Raw genomic sequence first — 8,898 nt, forward strand, 5'->3', positions numbered from 1 at the left:
GGAGAAGAGCTCCTGATTGGCTGGACTGTGGACCAACACAGTGTGCTGCACTTCCTGTTTGTACAGGACAGTTTCGTACACCCGCATGACCGGCTGATCCCCAGAACAAAACTGAAACAATAACAGATGTTTTACTGGAGGACTCTGACTTCACTGTACAAGAAGAACTCATTCATCAGAGTCTCTGTAAATGTACCAACAACAACACAGATTATCACCACTGATGGCAGATTAGCACTCATCACACGACGGATGACATTTGTGTCTCTTTGTAATTATTTTGTGTTCTTTTCATAGTTGTGTATGGTTAGTAAGTACATCTATCGCTGATAAAAAAACAAAAACACATTCATGACGTGTGCATTTTAAAATATCCTCTTGAGAAGTGACCATGTAGATAGATTGGATGTAATTTCCCAGAGTTCCTACCTGCAGGCGGTAGGCCTCCAGCACCTCCTCCAGGGGGAAGGTGAAGCGGTACGAGCCCAGCCTGGACTTCTCTGAGAAGGCTGGAGAGGTGGTAAACTTATAGAGGAAGCTGGGATGCATGGCAGCCTGATCATCCGTAAGGTCGGAGAATTTCTGCTGCAGGAGCCTCGTCTCAGCTGCCTTCACCTCGTCAGGACCCACAGCCAGACTCCACCACTGCAGGATGCCTCCGTGTGGATCCCTGAAGCCGTTGTGTGGAACCCTGAAGCCTTCGTCCCTCCTGATGCCACATAACCCCTGTCGGTCTGTGTCATGCTTCAGATGAGCCACATGGAACTCCGGATGGGGGTAATCTGGGATGTTTTCTTTGTAGAGGTACCGGTTTCCCAAATGTCGAGCTTCCTTTTTCAAAACATCCGGGTTTAAGTGTCGACAGCTGACATAATGTTCATAACGTCCTCTCCTGTTTTTCCGTGTCTTCATCGGCATGTTTAGATGAGGATCAAAAAGACAAATTAAAAGACTCGACTGCTCAGTGATGAATGGTGCTTCATCCCTGCCAACCACAATGACAAGTTCAAGTGCCTCCCCTTACCTGAATAGAATATCACTTCCTTTTCCCATTTGGAAATTTGCATTGTTATTCAAATCACCAATCCTGATGTTATACATATCATCCTGACAGACACGCCATCAAAAATAAACAACCTCCAATCCGCCTTCTAAACCAGTGGTTCTCAAACTGGCTGTCAAGATCATTTCAGGGGGTCGCCAGATCATTGTAAAAAAAGATAAAAATAAAGTCTATATTTATCAAACAAATGTGTATGTGGCTGTCAAAATTAAAAGTGTATACTTCTTCCCTCTCCTTTTTCAAACCTTTTAATATTATGATTGATTATGTGACATTATTATTGTTTTTTTATGCTCTTTTTGAAATTATTTTCTTTTGTTTTTATATTTTTTTCCCTTTCATTTGTTCAAAATAAATTCAGTTCATTCATTTAAAAGAAAATCAATGTGTTAATGTAAAGAGATGAATCTGTGGATTTAACACATTAATTTTAAACACATTAATGCATGAACAACAAAGTTATTACTCATGCCAGAATAAAAATTCAAATTGCAGGGTCACAAACACAAACTTATGTTATCTTGGGAGTCGTGGCTCAAAAAGTTTGAGAACCACTGTTCTAAACCATCGCACCAAGAACAGGGAGAAAAGTACCATGAGTCAAAAAATATACTTTCTAACCTTAAACTGGTACCCTGAGATGTCCTACTACAGTCCTACTACTACTACTAGTAAGACCTTTAGTCTCATCATTTTTTATCTCCACCACTTCACTTGACTTTTTCATTTTTGACTGAAACGTGGTTGGAACCTGGTGAATATAGCCACCTTTGGCCTCCAAATTACCATTTTTTTCTCAGTTTTATCATGAATTCTTTGGCAGGACTTGAACTTCTGGGGGTTCTTACTTCCATCTGGACACAATCCAAAGCCGTTGCTGCTGAGTCTTTTAGCACTATGGACTCCTCACACATCACGTCACCAGCCCTACTCACAACCACGGCCACAGTTTGGATTTGGTTTTTACATTAGGACTGACAGTCATTGACCTACAAGTAGAGGACTTGTGGTTCTCAGATCACGTTTGTGTCAGGTTTATCGGGCCACTCCACGACCGTTTGTTCCACCACTCCTGCTCTATACATGCGTCCACTACTTACACCTTCCTCGATACCTTCAGACTTGTCCCAAAGCACAGCCCCTTCAAATAAACGCTGAACAATTAATCTTTGACTTTAAATCAACCGGTGGACGTATCCTGGACACCGTCACACCACTGAGAGGGACAAAACCAGGAGCTAAAACTCAGCCTTGGTTTACAGAACACATGCATGCCACGGTGAAAGGCTGAATGCAAAGCTGGATGCAAATGGACAAAAGACAGGCTATACGTCTCATTTTATATTCTAAACGTCATCTGGTACTTTACAAGTGTTCTGTCAAAGCTGCAAGAGTGAATTATTTTTCTCCTATCATTTACAACCACTGTATACCCCAAATGCTCTATTTTACACAATCAAACAATGTCTAGGGTTCTGGAGAAGGTATTTGTTGATGATTCGCATATTAGTCTCCATTAATAGTCGCTGCACTGATACATCTGTTCTCCTGTCTACCTGCGTACATGTTAATATCTCTGTTTTCTTTCCGTCTATTATCTATCTATTATCCACTTTTGTAGTTATTGCAACATGATGTTTTTAAAGTCAAGCCTCAGTTTAATATTTATAGTGTAGCACATTTAATATGGGATGCTGCAGCAATACATGAGACGCCATGAAAGGACGACAGTATGAAACCGTAAAACCACCGGCAGGACAGCTTAAAGCCGGAGATTTTCTGAATAACATTCATTATATCCTACATTGGAGTCCAGGGGCCTCATTTATCATCAGTGCATACACACTGATATGTGCGTAGTGAGTGCGTACGAACATTACCACACAAAGTATGGAATTTATCAACTTGTACTTNGACTCGAAATGGCTCAAACATTTTCCCAAAATGAGTAAAAATTCTCCAAGAAGGACTCAAAAAATATCCAAAATTACTGTAAATACTGTAATGATCATAAAATTTCAGATTAGCAAGCTGCTCAGCGAATGTGATCATCCTAAATCATTTCAGTAATAAATTAGCTGTTTGCTTGTTGACGTCTACATGTCTGTTGTCATGGTTACTCAGTGCAGATACATGCTGATCGCGTCATGCCAATCGCTTCTAGCTCTGCTTAGCAGCTGTCTCTCCTTTCCCCCTCCTGTCTCTTTTCCTTTCTTCTTTCCCAGGTGAGCGTGAGCAGGGCCTGTGTGTGAGATGCGAGTAGATAATCACCTGAGCAAACACACCCGGGGCAGGAATTGGTCCACATGCAACTCATACAATACTATATAATACAATACAATACAATACAATACGACAATAAAAACCACATGCAGACTATTACACGACGCCAGACCATTGACCAGATACCAACACTGCAGGATCGTGTTTTCATTGCAGCCTGGTCAAAGGAAAGCTGCTGATCGTGAAGTCAGTTCGACTCAGTGAGTTGCAGCTGTGATACCTATGAAACGCTGCGTGAGTGGACAGTCTTTCTCCAGTGGGGAGTCACAGTCCGGCCACAAGCGCTTAACCTGGTTTTCAGCTTCCTTGAAATTATCGAAAGTCCCGATTGCTGCTGCGCCTCGAGGGCAGAACTTGAGGTTCTTTCTCAGTTGATCAGCATCAAACTTCAGCACCTGAAAATGAAAAAGAACAAAACAAAATCATTAATGATCTAATGACATGATGTTGGAGGAAACAGTTCATCGGTTTCCTTCTTTAACATTAGAGGCTGCAGCTGTCTGCAGAGAATAAGCAGTGAAGATACCTGTTTGTCCACATGCAGGGCGATGGCGACGTTATCCCAAATATAAAACATTGTTTTTCTCCGAGGAAGCAACTCAACGTCCATTTGGTTTATTTCAGGTCTGCAGATCAGCTTACACCTGATGGAAAAGCAACAATGATCAACTCCACAACTCACAGACGACTTCAAACTGCTTCATGACACCTCACAGCGCTTCGTCCTGCAGCTGAAGGTGACAAGATGTTTCTATGATCCTCAAACACATCGTCCTCAGTCTGTGTCTGTGTGAGGACATTTTTCAGAATGTGTAGAGACTTCAAAAAGTGATGGCATTTTAAAAATCTGAAAAAAAAAATGCTTTTGAAAAGTGAGGAATTTTCTAGTAGCTTTGTTTTGTTTTCACAAGTGAGAACATTTTCAAAAAAAAAATTGACATTTTTCAATAACTGACAACAATTCCCCAAAGTGAGAACATTTCTGGAGAGCTGGTTTGGGTTTTTCAGAAAAGTTAGGTCATATTCACACAGTATATCTTTTTCATAAAGACAGAGGATTTTCAAAAGGAAAAAGGATCCAGAACATGTGCGACCATGACACTCACTGACAGAACTCAGTCTGCATCTGAAGACGACAAACACACAACTCAGGGAATAAGTGAACAGGACCAATCTGAACTGAAAATATTTCAACGCAACGAATACAATTTGAAGGACTTGGATCATGAAATAGACCCAGACAATCATTTCTGCTCCGCCTTTAGCAGCAAGTGTCACTGCTACACTGATGAACAGTCCAAGCAGAACACGAAGTCAAAGGACAAATTATCAATCATCCACTTCAACAGCAGAAGCCTGTATGCAAACCTCGATAACATCAAGGAATATCTACATAAAATTTCACACCCATGTAACATAATTGCAATATCGGAAACCTGGATAAACATGGAAACTTTGAGGCGGAGAGTTATGAACTGAAGTACAAAAATAGAAAAAATAAAGGTGGAGGAGATGAAGTGATATATGTGGATGAAAGGCTGGACTTTAAGGTGTTGGATAACGTGACAGCTGTGGTAGAAAACCTATTAGAATGCATAACAATTGAGATCTGCAATGGAAAGAATAAAAATATCATTATTAGCTGTATATGTAGGTCACCGGGATCAAGTGTTGAAAGTTTCAAGGAGTGGATGGAGGCCATGTTTTCAAAAAAAAGGGCAACAAAACTGTGTTCATGTGTGGAGACTTCCACATTGATCTGTTAAATCCCAATAATCATAAACTCACAGATGAATTTGTCAGTACAATGTGAGTACAATTTCAAAAAGCCCATTACATTTATCTGTTTGTAGGTCTTACCCGTGTGTCTCACTTATGGCGTACGGCCTCCAGATGAAGCGGCCATCTTTGTAAACACAGACGGCGTTCGGGTCGTCAGTCAGCAGAGGANAGAGATTGCCAACTGAGTGAATGGTACCATTTTAGTTTTTTTTGTTTTGGGACCATGGTTAAACATTGTTAAGACCGATGTATGAAGGTGGAAGATGTTGACTGACATTATTTTGAACCCTGACAGCTGACCAGTTGTCTGTTTTATTGGCAATAAATTGGATTTTTCACAGAAACAGGGTTTTTGATTTGAATTCACTTAACTTCACTGTGTGGAAACTGTTGACATAATGGGGTTTAGTGAGTCTACTTAAAATCAGTATCATTAGAATAATTAAAAGCAGTTGAGTACAACAAAATCCAGTGGCTGCTACCCTTAATTAAGTAGGTTATGTAGGAACTATAAGTTATTGTTTAGTTGGTCTTACCAAATACGTTTGAGTTATATTTACAAAAGTGAGTAAAGTCAGTCCAATCAAAAACCTTTATGTTGGTATTAATTAACACATTAAATTAAAGTGAAGGAAATGGTATTATGTCAAATTAAAGTTTGTCTGTTAAGTTAGCTGGACACTAATTTATTAACTAAGTATGAGTTGTTCAGATAATGTTGGAGTCACTTAATGCAGTCATTTTGCTTACACTTAAGTTAGTTATTGCCATTTTAATATTAGTTCTAACTTAACTGAGTTAGGTGGAAATTGTTGACATAACTGTATTAAGTAAGTTCAACAAACTACTTTTTTGAGTGCAGCCCTGAGCTGGGGAATCAAAGGGATTTTGCTGATGCACGGTGGATGGCAGCAACGGCTGGAGCTCGCAGACAGGCACGCAGGAAATGGGACGACAACTGGCGAAGAACTGCAGGCAGAGCAGAGCAGAGTTAGTGTCATAGCAAGGCAAGGATTAAACTGCAAAATGAGCCGGATGGACTGACTGTAATAACAGAGTCTACGATCTGGCGGAGAGTGGAGGGATGAGAAGGGTTTTATTGCGCGTGGCGATGAGACCCAGGTGATGCAGCTGCCTCTGATTTTTCCTGATGACTGCCGCCTGGGAACTGACAGGGAGAGAGAGAGAGAGGGAGGGAGAGGAAAAGAGGGACAGGAAAGTACCAGGCAGGGCCGTGGCGGAGGTTTTCATCTCAACTCTTTTAATGCAGAATTAAGTAAAATTTTGTTTAATTCTCTCTACATATATATATATACAGTGAGTGAAAATGTAACAGAAGAAAAAAAACAAACAAAAAAAACCCCAAATATATATGTTTTGTTTTGTTTTTTTCTCCTGTTACATTTTCACTCACTGTGGGCCTCCTGCGCCTCTACCGAAAAAGAACCATGAAGAACTCAGTTATGTCTTCTGTGCTGAATGACCCAGTCAGAATGACACCAATCATAAATAACAAAACCTAAAATTCTATGAAGTGTGGAATCAACAACTTCTTTCCATGCACACAAAGGTTTTACCAATACTGGGAAAAGGTGGCTTCACAGCAGCACCACCAGCACTGAAGGTGTCTCTTCTCAGTATGATGTTTCCACTGGAGCTCTTCCCTGATCCAGTCCTCCCAACAAGAACCAGTCTGTGGGCTGGCACTGGAACATAGAGACACACAACATCAAATATACTGTTAAAAGAAAAAAAACGAAGATGTGAAAAAGGGAAAAAATGTCAAATTATTGAAATATTTGTCCAAAATGACTCTATTCTCACCCCAAAAGATATTAAACATGACAAAACCTTGTACAAAATGAATCAACACTTGTCCGAAAGGACTTCAAACGTATAACGTGACTCAAAATTCAGCTAAAATGACTCAACATTTGTCCAAAGTAACTCAAATAACTACTTCCAAAATAACTCAAAGCTTATTAAAATGAGTCAAATACTATTTTCAAACTGACTCAAAAGTTGTCATGACTAGAAATGTGTCCAAACCGATAAAAGAAGTTGTGCAAACTGATTGACCATTAGTTTAAAAATGATTGAACACTTGTCCAACATGACTGAAAACTGGACTGAAATGACTCAAAGATTGTTCCAAATGACTTGATTTGTCCAGACTGACCCAAAAACATTTTGTGAAATGGCTTGAACACTGTCCAAACCGACAAAAACTCTTTCACAATTACTAAAAAATTATTTAACATGAATCAAATGTAGTCTTAAACAAATCAAAATTAGTCTAAAGTGGCAAAAGCTTTGTCTGACATAACAAAAAAATATCTAAAATCTTCCAAAAATGACCTAAAATTAGTCCAATATGATTCAAAGATGTTCAAAAAATAATTTAAAATGTGTCCAAGTGACTCATAACTTTCTAAAACTGACTCACAGGTTGTTGTTTTTTTGTTTGTTTTTTAAATAACTCATAACCTGTCCAATAAGACTACGTCCTAAATGACAAAAAAATGTCACAAAATTACTCAAAATGTATATAAATGACTTCAACTGTCCGAAACAAATCAAAAATTGCCTGTATTGACCCAAAATATTTTTACAAAATGACTCGAAATGGCTCAAACATTTTCCCAAAATGAGTAAAAATTCTCCAAGAAGGACTCAAAAAATATCCAAAATTACTGTAAATACTGTAATGATCATAAAATTTCAGATTAGCAAGCTGCTCAGCGAATGTGATCATCCTAAATCATTTCAGTAATAAATTAGCTGTTTGCTTGTTGACGTCTACATGTCTGTTGTCATGGTTACTCAGTGCAGATACATGCTGATCGCGTCATGCCAATCGCTTCTAGCTCTGCTTAGCAGCTGTCTCTCCTTTCCCCCTCCTGTCTCTTTTCCTTTCTTCTTCCCCAGGTGAGCGTGAGCAGGGCCTGTGTGTGAGATGCGAGTAGATAATCACCTGAGCAAACACACCCGGGGCAGGAATTGGTCCACATGCAACTCATACAATACTATATAATACAATACAATACAATACAATACGACAATAAAAACCACATGCAGACTATTACACGACGCCAGACCATTGACCAGATACCAACACTGCAGGATCGTGTTTTCATTGCAGCCTGGTCAAAGGAAAGCTGCTGATCGGGAAGTCAGTTCGACTCAGTGAGTTGCAGCTGTGATACCTATGAAACGCTGCGTGAGTGGACAGTCTTTCTCCAGTGGGGAGTCACAGTCCGGCCACAAGCGCTTAACCTGGTTTTCAGCTTCCTTGAAATTATCGAAAGTCCCGATTGCTGCTGCGCCTCGAGGGCAGAACTTGAGGTTCTTTCTCAGTTGATCAGCATCAAACTTCAGCACCTGAAAATGAAAAAGAACAAAACAAAATCATTAATGATCTAATGACATGATGTTGGAGGAAACAGTTCATCGGTTTCCTTCTTTAACATTAGAGGCTGCAGCTGTCTGCAGAGAATAAGCAGTGAAGATACCTGTTTGTCCACATGCAGGGCGATGGCGACGTTATCCCAAATATAAAACACTGTTTTTCTCCGAGGAAGCAACTCAACGTCCATTTGGTTTATTTCAGGTCTGCAGATCAGCTTACACCTGATGGAAAAGCAACAATGATCAACTCCACAACTCACAGAAGACTTCAAACTGCTTCATGACACCTCACAGCGCTTCGTCCTGCAGCTGAAGGTGACAAGATGTTTCTATGATCCTCAAACACATCGTCCTCAGTCTGT

At 39.9% G+C, this 8,898-nt stretch overlaps 1 long non-coding RNA gene across 1 annotated transcript; it reads right to left on the reverse strand.

Annotated features, from left to right (window-relative positions):
• Positions 1 to 3,686: 3,686 nt before the first annotated feature.
• On the reverse strand, positions 3,687 to 5,286 carry LOC103354656 (uncharacterized). Its single transcript, XR_520054.1, has 3 exons — positions 5,207 to 5,286; positions 3,873 to 3,990; positions 3,687 to 3,741 (listed from the first exon to the last, which is right to left on the reverse strand). It is a non-coding gene; the product is annotated as an uncharacterized LOC103354656 (long non-coding RNA).
• Between the last annotated feature and the right edge of the window lie 3,612 nt (positions 5,287 to 8,898).

This window comes from Stegastes partitus, unplaced genomic scaffold, assembly GCF_000690725.1.
Source record: "Stegastes partitus isolate 25-593 unplaced genomic scaffold, Stegastes_partitus-1.0.2 Scaffold115, whole genome shotgun sequence".
NCBI classification, from domain to species: domain Eukaryota; kingdom Metazoa; phylum Chordata; class Actinopteri; family Pomacentridae; genus Stegastes; species Stegastes partitus.